Below are 12,832 nucleotides of genomic sequence, written 5' to 3'. Positions count from 1 at the left end.
CACCCCGTCCCGGAAGAGGCTGGTGCCACCTCTGAGCCTTGGGCAAGTGCAGAGCAGTGCCAGAGGGATTCTGAGACAAATGCTGTCCCAGAGTCATTCAGCCTGGGACCAGGATTTGAACTCTGCATTTCAGGACTGTCCCACCCAACTCGGGAGAGGTGGTCACCCTAGCCATATACTGCACACACCAACTTAACCTGTAAGCAGAATCTCTACCACTTTGCTAGTAAAAAGTTAAACTATTACTATGGAATATCGATTTCTGGAACAACAGAGCCCTGGCAACTAACCAACTGAGTGCTACCATAATAGGTATGGAGGAAACAGAAGCTGGTAGTCCATTCAAATGAAACTGTAACAGGGAATTAATTTCCACTGTAAGTTAATTCTTACTATAAATTCTTGAAATTCCCCTTCGGACTTTTCTGACAAAACAATTTAACTAGACCAATTTATTTATAACTTTGGTGAAATATAGTGATGAGAAAAAACACACCCCTTAAAGGCAGTGGGTCTGAAGCCCTGACTGTGAGCACCAGTCCTTTAGCAGTCTGCCTCAGGAATGTGCAGCTCAAGGCACTAAAAGGTTAGTTTCATCCAACCCTTTTGAAAACTGCATTTTAATTTGAATGAGAGGAAAAACAACATCATGTCAACAAGTCAGTGGTAAGGCTCTGCTATAGAACTGGTGACTGATTCCTGCCTCAGATACCCAGACACAATGAAAAAACAAGGAATAGAGTATTCTAGTGACTGCATTTTACAATACATTTCCTCTCAGTTTTCTTGTCATTCTTTGTATCTTTTTCTCTGTACAACACATACAAATATTCTGTTTATATGTATAAGCATGTAAACGTTATGTAACATGACATACCTGAAAATCTAAAAGTAAAAAGTCATATGATATTAACTGTTCCATGAAATAAATAAAAAAATGATCTTATCAGAATGGTGTCCTTTGATTGTGTGCAGAGACAGATATACAGTACAGTATAAAAGCATAAAGAAATTGGTACTGAGAACAATTTGCATCTATTGCACACAAAAAACCCATGTAAATTAAACATTTTTAGCAATAAACAACATCTTAAAACACCTGCTCTAAATAAAATCTCTTGCATTAAATGTTATTTAAACTCTCCACAAGGTGGTGCTGCTATAGCTATTAATTTACCGTTTACTTTAGCAAAAATGGTACAAAAACTCACACAGGGGAATCTGAGTATTTTGCCAAAAGCAATCTCTTCAAATTTTTGTCAGGTGAATTCAGTGATTTTAGTGACCATGAGACTACATAATGTAGGCAAGCTCTGTGCAATATTCCCATGTAAACTTGGGCAATGCACATGACTTGTGATTTGCAAACAACTCACTACTTCCATTTTGGGCCTGGAGCACCTTCCCAAACTCTGCTCATCAAACCACCTCCTTCATCTCATTCAAATCTCCCCTGCCCCGCCACATCATCTCTGCCGTAGTACTTAAAAGAAGTAAGAAAAGGAAAAAAAAGGGAACAGAAACATCAAGATGTGCACATGCCTCATTGAGCTGGGAAACCACCTGATCTCACTGTTTCCCTTTGATTTCCTCTCTTCTGCCCCTCCCCTCCCCACATCCTTGCCTGCCGTCTGTTTATATCCCCCCCCCTCCCCCGTTGCATCATGTCTAATCTAGGCTGTACTTTCCTCTGAGCAGGGACTGTGTCTTCATTCATTTCTCTGAGGCTGCTTAATTTTTGGGTGCTCTAAAAATAACTAACAAACCACAAGATATGGTGAGACCAGTGGCTATTAGTTAAGCCTGTTTAAAAAAAAAAAAAACAGATGTGGAGATTAAACAGCTTTGACTGCTCAGGGAAATTCTGCATTCAAGAGTTTAATCACAATTAAAATAACTGTGACTTTCCACCTTTAACACAGAAATTTCTTCTCAGAAGACAGGCTCAGGCTCCAGACCTGCAGAGACTTACACACCTACTTAACTTTACCCATGAGTAGTCTAGGCAGGCCATTCTTCCATTTTTAAGCCAGACAGTCTGCTTTTCCAAGGTTTTTCCCTCTGGCCAGTACAAAGACAAAATCAGGCATGGACTTGTCTGGTGTCTGATGGGGGAGGCATTCTGAAGAGCGCACTGGGGCACCCCTGCTGGCATGATCTTGCATGCACAATGTGTGAGGTCATGCTGGCAGGGACAGGGTGGTATACTCCTCAAAACAGAGTCCCCCATGTGACATCACGCAGGGAAGGACCACTGATATTCTGGGGATGTATGAATGGCTACTCTAGAGTAGTCCCAATGACTTAATGGAAGACATGCTTACTGCAATGGGATTTCTCATGCCCTTAAAGTTAAGTAAGTGTGTAAGTCTTTGCAGGATCAGGGCCCAATTCAGTAAGTTTGAAGCCATGACAAAGTATTTCACAAATAAATCCAGTCAATGTAAACAATGAAACTCACAACTCATTTTGGTATTTCACCTGAGCCAGCCTCAATATTCAAACAATGTTTAACTCCTTGAAAACTCCTGGATGAACTGGAAAGTTTATTACTCCAAGAGCAGTCAAACAGTGATGAAGATTATTACAAAATGGCTTTCAAGAGCTGGACAGGAATTCAACTTTCTGACTACCTATGGTTGGTGGCACACCTCATGTCAGAGCCCCATACAATATGAGTGGGTACATTTTCCTGACTGTTCTTTATAAATTGTGTTTCATAATAGCAGCTAGCCACCTCACACATTGCATTTCTAGGGGATGTTGCATGGTTTAGATGAGTGAAGTCACTTGGGGTGAAATCCTGCTTCACTGAAGAGAATAGAAGTTTTGCTATTGGCTTCAATGGGACCAGGATTTTACCCCTAGCATTCAATCTGTGCTTTATTATAAAGATAGTTTACACAAGCCGAAGGAGAGGAAATAGCATCCAGAAAAGCACAACACTGGGAGTCTGGGTTTCCATCTCTGTCACAGACTTGCTCGTGGATATTTAGCATCTCCATGCCATTTGTAACATAGGGGGTAATAAATATTAGGGTGACCAGATAGCAAGTATGAAAAATCGGGACAGAGTGTTGGGGGGTAATAGGCACCTATATAAGAAAAATCCCCAAATATCGGGACTATCCCTATAAAATCAGGACATTTGGTCACCCTAGGTAATATGTCTACTTCATAAAGGTGTTGTGGGGCTAATGTTTGCTAGGAATTTTGACATCCTTGGTCAGGAGGCACTAGGGGTGTGCCAAGCACTTTTTATAGGATACCTAGCATTGTAACTTCCCACAAGCAATTCTTTTCCAATGCCCCTCCTCACACACCTACACCCACGCCTCATTAGCTTACCACACAACTCCTATTTTTAAAAAAGACTAAATGCTGCCATCTCCTCAGGCATCTTGAAAAATGAAGTAATTGTGAACAACCTTTATCAGAGGCTAGAGGAGGGAATGAACCAGAGCAGATATCTTTCCATATCACCAAGCTGTGCAGCTTCAATATCCAACAATTACCCACAGACTAGGAATAGGAAAGTAATTTAGAAAACAAGAACAGTCATCATCCAGCCGGGAGAGGTACACACATCATTAATTATTATTAATAATACAGAACTTTCACCCACACTCTCACTCTCATGTTCTACAAAGCATGAGTATCATTTTTCTCTTTTTCAGATGAGGAAATGATGTCATGGAGAAACCAAGTGATTTGCCCACAGAGTCTGAATAAGTGGCATGGCTGAGACTAGAATTCAGGCCTTCTAACGCCTACTTCTGTACCCTGTTAACTAGGCCACTGCACAACCAAAGATACAAAGATTATGGCTCAATATTAACAGCCCAGCTTTAATACATGAGAAAGTGCTAAAGCTCTTCAAAGCACAATGGACACTATCTCCTGTGTCTGTCTCTGCACATACAAGCCGACCTCCCTGCAATCTAAAACAACCACCTCCTTTTTTGGACTCTTATGTCTTTGTAAAGAAATACTAGTGGACAAAAAAGCACTTAAAGCCACAAAACAGGAGTTTGAAAGCAGTTTCAAGTACGAGGCCTCCTGCCAATTCCTGTGGTTTTATAACCAGGGTGTTGTTTTTGTTTGGTTGGGTTTTTTTGGGGGGGGGGGGGGCACTTGTTTGTTTGCTTTTTAACTATTTTTCTCTTCTCTATTGCTGTGTGAAAGATCCACACAAACAAATGGGAAACCTGACTAACTATCCATAGGAATAATAGAACTGACTAAACTGCTGTCAAATGCACAACGTAAGCAAACGGAGAAAACTTTCCCCCTTATAGTCATAGTCACATTCACTTACACTGACCTTAGGTAACAATGGCAGGTAAAAACATTCAGAGAATGGTCAATTTTTAAATTAGAAACATAGGAATTGCCTGACCAGCTCAGACCCAAGGTCCATCTAGTCCAGTATCCTGTCTCTGGCAGTGAACAGCACCAGATGCTTCAGAAGAGCCCTGCAGTAGGCAGATGTGGCATAATCTGCCCACCACATAGGCCTCATCCTTCTCTCTGATTGTTAGGCTTAAACCTGACGCACTAGGATTAATATCCATGGGTGGCGGATATAATAGGCCAGGGGCACCTCTGCCTCCCCTGGCACTTGCTGCCTGATGCCTAGTTGCAGGTTTGACAGCGTAAGCTTTTGCTTTATTATGCCCCATGCAGGTTCTGGGGTGGCTGAGGAGGGGGAGTGTGCTAGTCAGCTTCCTGGGCTCATCAGTAATCTCCCTGGACTCCAGAGAGATTACTGATGAACTGAGGAAGCTGAGTGACACATTCTGCCTCCTCAGCCACCCCAGAATCTGCATGGGGCACAGCAAAAGCTCAGATTCTCCTCCGGGAAGAGACCCTGTCATGCTGCAGCTTTTCCTGGGTGGCTTGGGGTCTGGGGACAGGAGGGGAGGGGCAGCCCGGGGCTCCTCCAGGCAGGCCCGTGGGCTCGGGGCTCTGGCCCAGAGGAGGGGCAAGGGCAGAAGAGGCAGTGCTGGGGACTAGCCTCCCCAAAGGGGGGGCTCCACCTGCCGCCCATGTTAATATCCCTTCTGAAATTTCTGCATAATTAATTATGATAATTGAAATTGATGATGTCTCTTTTAAACTCACTCATATGATCCTTCTGAGAGCCATGCTGGTCTGAAGACCCTCTACAACAGTGGTCCCCAACCTTTTCGTGGCCAGTAGCACATTCATGTTTTCAGAAGAGTGTGGCGGGCGCCAACAATTTTTCAAGGCTTATTTTGTATTTGTACATTAAATAATACGAAAAACATATTTAATATACATAATATATGAATCCATAAGATAAAAAGGGTAATTTTATATGTAAAAGGCATTAATTAAATTATTTGGCAATTACTCTTTCACCTTACCATGTGAATTTGCTCTTTTTTATCTACCTGTAAGAAAAATTAAGGAATTTTTAAAAAATAAATATCATAAACAGTTTTCATCTTATTTTAAAAAAGTTAAACATTGTTGAACTGCTGGTCCAAATATATTTATTGTTCTTACCTTAACATAGAATGAAGCCTGCAGCCCCAGAGTTCTCTGTCCGTGGCAGGTGCGGGGCCACGGCTTCTCTCCAGCTTCAAAGCCTGCCACGGACAGAGAACACCGGCACCTGCAGACCTGGAAAAGCCAGAGAGAAGCCGCAGCCCTACACCTGCCAGGGACAGAGAACTCTGGTGCCCGAGCCTGCAGCCCTGGAGTTCTCTGTGCCCGGCAGGCGTGGAGCTGCGGTTTCTCTCCAGCTTAAGCCATGGCCCCGTGCCTGCCAGGGACCGAGAACACTGGCACCCACAGCCCCAGAGTTCTCTGTCCCCGGCAGAGGCCGGGCCACAGCTTCTCTCCGGCTTCGAAGCCAGAGAGAAGCCGCAGCCTGGCGCCTGCTGGGGACAGAGAACACTGGCGCTCGCAGCCTGCAGCTACAGAGAAGCCGGAGAGAAGCCGCAGCCCCATGTCTGCCAGGGACAGAGAACACCAGCACCCACAGTCTGCAGCCCTGGAGTTCTCTGTCCTCAGCAGGCGCAAGGCCGCGGCTTCTCTTCCCTGCTGGCCACTAGGCAGGCACACATAAATACCCCGGCGGGTGCCATGGCACCCGCGGGCACCGCAATGGGGACCACTGTGATAGAGAGCTATAAAATCATGATCCGTGTGGAGAAAGTGAATAAGAAAGTGTTAAAGCAGCAAAGAATCCTGTGGCACCTTATAGACTAACAGACGTTTTGGAGCATGAGCTTTCGTGGGTGAATACCCACTTCCTCAGATGCATGTGAGGAAGTGGGTATTCACCCATGAAAGCTCATGCTCCAAAACGTCTGTTAGTCTATAAGGTGCCACAGGATTCTTTGCTGCTTTTACAGATCCAGACTAACACGGCTACCCTCTGATAAGAAAGTGTTAATTACCCCTTCACATTACACAAGAACCAGAGGTCAGCCAATGAAATTAATAGGCTGTAGGTTTAAAACAAACAAGGAAATACTTCTTCACACAACCTACAGTCAATCTGTGGAACTTGTTGCCAGGGGATGTTGTGAAGGTCAAAAATACAACTGGGTTCAAAAAAGAATTAGATGAGTTCATGGCGGAGAGATCCATCAATGGCTGTTAGGCAAGACAGTCAGGGAGGCTCTGGGTGCCCCTGTCATGGTATAATTCCCACTCTGAACCTTAGCGTCCAAAAGATGGGGTACCAGCATGAATTCCTCTAAGCTTAATTACCAGCTTAGAACCTGTAGCGCTGCCACTAACAGGAATTCCAGTGCCTGGTACACTCTGGTCCCCCCAAGACCTTGTCCAGGGAACCCCAAGACCCAGACCCTCTGGATCTTAACACAAGGAAAGTAAACCCTTTCCCTCACCGTTGCCTCTCCCAGGCTTCCCCTCCCTGGGTTACCCTGGAAGATCACTGTGATTCAAACTCCTTGAATCTTAAAACAGAGAGGAAAATCCACCTTCCCCCCCTCCTTCTCTCTTCCCCCTCCCAGACTCTCCCTGAGAGAGAGAGTAATCCTAACAATCAGGTTCTTAAACAAGAAACTTTTAATTAAAGAGGGAAAAACAGTAAAAATTATCTTTGTAAATTTAAAAAAATGGAATAGGTACAGGGTCTTTCAGCTATAGACACTGGGAATACCCTCCCCAGCCTAAGTATACAAGTACAAATTAAAATCCTTTCAGCAAAATACAAATTTGAACTCCTTCCAGCCAATACACATTTGCAAATAAAGAAAACAACCATAAGACTAACTCACTTTATCTACCTAGTACTTACTATTTTGAACTTATAAGAGCCTGTATCGGAGAGATTGGAGAGAAACCTGGTTGCATGTCTGGTCCCTCTGAGCCCCCAGAGTGAACAACAACCAAACACTAACAGCACACACAAAAACTTCCCTCCCTCAAGATTTGAAAGTATCCTGTCCTCTGATTGGTCCTCTGGTCAGGTGACAGCCAGGCTCACTGAACTTAACCTTTTCCAGGCAAAAGAGACATGAAGTACTTCTGTTCTATTAACCCTTGACTATCTGTTTATGACAGCCCCTAACCTGTGAATGCCAGAACCTGGGACTGGACAACAAGGGATGAATCACTCGATAAATTGTCTTGTTCTTTTCATTCCCTGTGAAGCATCTGGCATTGGCTACTGTTGGAAGACAGGATCCTGGGGTAGATGGACCATTGGTCTAACCCAGTAAGGCCATTCTTATGTTTTTATGTCATAGAGTTAAATAAGAAAGGATCAGGTTCCTTTTTGGAATATCTTTTGCGCCGGAACTGTTTTAAAATTAAGCATAACACTTCAGCATAATAGGAGAGCATGGGAATGCAGCTTTATGGAGTGTTCAGATGGCTTTAATTTTATATCTCAAATTAAATTTGAGCTGTAACTTTACATTTTAAGTGTCCATCCAGAAAAATGTTATATATTATAAAAGTTTGCTTGTTTTTTAGAATTCACTTGCAAAATATTTTTCATTATTTCAAAACAGTGTATTTTTGCTTGTGGTTGGATCTCTCTTCTTACCAGAATATTTTTCCTTATTTGGGTATACACACTGAATTGTTGTTGTAGAGTTGTGCCTGACTGAATTGATGTGTATTTGTTTGTTTGTGGTTTTTGCATCTTCATTTATTTTAATTTTGAATAGAAGCATTTGTTTGGAAACACCCTCATTTGTTACAAAGACACAGATTTGTGTGTGTGTATATTTGTAATGTGTGTATATGGTATATAATTTAGGGCCTACTAACCATAGCAGTGAGACTCAAGTTTTGTGGCTTTTAAATGCTTTTCTGTGCTTTCATAATCAAAACAATGCCTAGTTAGTTTATAAATTGAAATGGTCTGTGTTGCTACACTGCTATAGCTGCAGGCTGTCAACAGTGCCAGCAGTGTAAAAACATAGTTTAGCTTCTGTGCAAGTAACTCTTAAAGATTTTTAACAGGCCTTGATACTCAAGTGTGACACCCCAGGGCTGATAGGAATTAGTGTGTAATGGATCACACACTAGATAGGATTTTACAGTGTAATCAATAATAGCTGAGAAGAAAAGGTTAGTGTTGTCAGTAGTTGGCTGCCTGTGTGTTCTGTCTATGTGCTGTCCTGGCTCTGGCCAAGTTGCTGGCCAAGCAGTCCTCGATCAAACTGTCCAGAAAGATTACAGACTTGGTTCAGTGGCGAAGGCCCTCGGCCAGGTTTACTGCTGACAAAGCATGGTACCAGTACCCCATAGACTCTACAGGGAGACTAACACATGTATGCTCGTGACAGTGGACCAATTCAGTCAGTGGCAGGATCTTCCACTGCTCTTTGGTCACACAAAGACATTCCTCCTTTAACTCCTTTTATACATTGATACTAACAAGTTAATTAATACCCTTCTGATGTGGTTAGTGATCACCTGTTGGTTCAAACAAAACATCTCCATCCATTATCCTGTCCTTATCTTTAGGAGGGGTCAGTGTGTCCTTGAACCATCTTCGGGCAGTGTGTTTATACCATAACTTTGTATCGGGCTGATGGAGTACTACTCTTCCCGAATGTGTTTATGTGAATGCCTACTGCCTAGCCCACCTTAGGAGTGCCATCTTAGGAGTGCCTGTGTTTTATCCACACCAGCCATGTACTTGCCAACTCCATGTACTGGATAGTGATCTTGTAAGCAGGTGTTTGCTTTATAGCAGGGCCTAGGGCAGGGGCAGGCAAACTTTTTGGCCTGAGGGCTACATCAGGTTTCCAAAACTGAATGTAATTGTAAAGTCGTAGAGTTTTAAATGGATTGAAAAATTCGGAGAAAGAATACTAGTGTAGTCACAGACATGAAACTGCAAGATCTGGACTATTGACAGTCTTTTTTACTGTTACAGTAATGGCAAGCACTGGCATCAATGGCTTGCAGCAAAGGGACCTCTCATCTGATGGAGTCAAGCACAGTGAACTTTCAAAAGCCTTAGCCACGTATTTCAAAAACTACCTTATTTCAATTTAAATCTCACTGATCCTGTGTAATGTGAGGTTGAGTGACATTTTGAGAACATACAGACAATGATCCTTGTAAAAGGTAAAGCCTCTTGACTAAAAAAAGAGAGTGAATAATTGCTACTGCCTACCTTGCCCTCTTCGCATTCTTGAGATGATTTCACTAAAAGTATGGCTACACTATGAAGACTATACCAGAAAAACTATGCCAGCCTGGCCCTGCAGCCTACACCAATGGAAGGGGTTTTACTGTCAGTATAGCAACACCACCTCCCTGCATGACTTAAGCTACATCGACAAGGCATTCTTCCACCAACATTACCATGTCTACACTGGAAGTTATGGTGGCATATTTACGTCAGTCAGGGGTGTAATTTTTTCCCTACCCCCAACCATCATAGCTTTGCCAATATAGCTTTCAAATGAAGATCAAGCCTGAGAAAACATACATCAGAGAAACACTGTGATGATCTGAGAATGTCCTGTGGCGATTCTAGCAACCACTGACACCAAGACTAAGGCCATGTCTACACTACCACTACGCGACATTAGTTTTGCCGGCTCCAGTTATTTTACTTGTAGTACTTCAGTGTCTGAACTTTCTGTGCTGACTGCCTTTTATTTTTCTTGCTGTGCAGTAATCATCTATTCCTGATACTGTTTAAATGAAAGTTTCATAATTATCTAAATTATTCTAATATTTGGTCAGTCTTTTCTATATTTCTAATAATCAGTGGCTCACCTTAGATCATCTGTGACTATAATATAATATTAGCTATTATCTAATAATATATTGATTATTTCAGAGTTTTATCATCACAGATGCACAGGACAGAGAGGGGACAAAATACAGTAGTAAGAAAGACATTTTGTTCTCTCTTCATATACCGGGTTATTTTCCTCTCTTGTTAGCTACTGTATGGGAAGCTATGAATTTAGCCAATAAAGGCCTCAGAATCAAATCCATGACTTCTTTAGTCACTTTTACAGCCACACTTAAGAATATTCTTCAAGCTATTATACTTCTTAGAAGTTTGATTTGACTCTTTTGAGGAAAAAAAATGACTAAAAAACTGTTCAGAAAATCAATCAGGAAAATTTTGAAGCTCGGAAAAGATCTGCAAAGGCACAAATGGGAATTGGATATCCAACTTCCATTAAAATTCAGTTGGTGTTTTGATACCTGTTTCCTATTTCTGCCTTTAAAAATTTCCCCCTACATGGTTTTCCCCTATGATATTATTAATGAATGTCAGATGAAATGCAAGCTCTTTTCACTATGTCTTACTGAATTATGCATTATTGAACAGTTTACTGAAATGTTTAAAAAAGTTGTAAAGCGCTGTATTGACACTAGAAATGCATGTACTAATGCCAAAAACATGTTTTCTTCTTATCAATTATATGATGTTGTGATTTTACAGGGCAGCTCAGGATTCTCTAGGCCCATGGCAAAAAAAAATCATCTCCAATGCTTGGAACTATGACAATTTCCTTTTACTCTACGTTCTATACACACACTAACTTAATTAAGAATCTTGCTAGTGGCTAAAGTCAAGAATGAATCATGCAGCTGCTCATACCATAGCAACCTTTCTAATTATACCATTACACTGAAGGCCTACTAAAAAAAAACTCAAAAAAACAAAACAAAACAACCATGTAAGCTTCCATGAGGTAAGGAACTGTTCCTTTAAGCACAGGTAATCTCAGAGTCAAGTTACAACAACTCTCTGGAAGCTAGTCTCACTTTGCTGACAAGGCAATGCACACTAGTTATACCACTCCTTCAGAACTAACTGATTGTTATGATGGGTTATGCTGAACATGGGCACTTGTACATAGGAAGTAGTTCAGTCTTATTTTTAACCTCTACACATGGTCATTGAACAAAAAGACAAACAGACCCATCCTTAAATTTGACTCTTACTATCTATGTATTCCTTCTTTGTCCTCTATTTCACTCAAATTTTAAAGAGGCACTGTAAGATTATTTCTCCCCACAACTAACATTTCCTCACTTCTGTAATATTATTAAAACGGAAGGAATTTTGAAAATATTAAATTTGATTGTCTAACTTCACTCAGCATGGACAATGAAAACAATCAAATCAGGTCCACTTTCTGATTCTTTTGCACTATAGGAAAATATTAAACGTAAAGCAAAACAACAAAACATTGCACCATCACAAAACTCTGTTTTGTCATTAGTTCTTTTTAGATTTCATGAAAATAGGCCCCAATCCTGAAAACATTAATGTATATAAACAATCCTGTTTATATTTACACGTGAGTAATCCCATTGAAATTTGGGTTACAGCCTCATTTGATGTATTTTTAATTTATTCACACGTGGGCAGTTTTTGCTGCATCTACTCCTGAGAATGGATTTCATACAAACAATTTAATTTCAAGCATCAAAATCACAGAGATAACAGTAACAAGCTGCCTACTATATTCTTCTACTGGTGTCACAAGGTGTTGCACGCTACAGTCAATACTATACAGCATTTTTCATTCTGGTATGCAGATGATAGAAGTCTATTCTTTTTCTATCCTTCCAGGAATAGCAGCTATTGACTTCTAGAACTAGACTATAACAGACTTGTTCATTATCAGCTGATGCATTACATGGTTAATCAGAATATATAATAGAAGGATTTTAAAGTACCTTTTGCTGAATTGTGGCTTAAAGAACCAATTGATATAGCTGCAATGGCTAAATGGATACAGGAGGAAATGCAGGAGTCTGCAGCTCTCAAAATAATGGGAGAGCCTTAGCTTGTAGACAGGGAAATCTTGAGACAATCCAAAGACATCAGCAAAAGTCAATTTCTAAAAAGCACCAAAGATGCATTTCATCCTTTTTAGCATTACCGTGGCTAAGTGCTTTTAGGTCTTTACCCAGAGTTCCAGGGTAACAATAGTCCATAGCCCAGGGAATACTTAAGAGTCACTCTCCTTTAGGCAAGTAAGATCTTTTGATCCCATTTTAAAGAGAGGAGATATGCTCTGAAAGGATGCTGTGTAAACAAGATGCAATCAAATAAAATATGTGTAATTTCATTAGGCAGTCTTCTTCAGTAATGTCAGAGTCAGTTGGTTTTATGTTCACTGGTTGGACAGAACAAGCAATCTTCCAGCATTTACCTCACCACTGGATAATACTTAATTACACTTGCTTTGGCCCTGGTCCTGCAAACTCTTAGGCATGTGCATAACTTTAGTCAAGTGATTAGTATCAAAATTATGTATATATGTTAGTGTTTGCAAAATAAGGGTTTCTAACTTTCACATCCCTGATGTTAACTGCAGAAAATATT

Source organism: Gopherus flavomarginatus, chromosome 8 (genome assembly GCF_025201925.1).
Source record: "Gopherus flavomarginatus isolate rGopFla2 chromosome 8, rGopFla2.mat.asm, whole genome shotgun sequence".
Classification (NCBI taxonomy): Eukaryota; Metazoa; Chordata; order Testudines; family Testudinidae; genus Gopherus; species Gopherus flavomarginatus.
The sequence above is the reverse complement of the archived record's forward strand: the minus strand, read 5'-3'. Positions refer to the sequence as shown.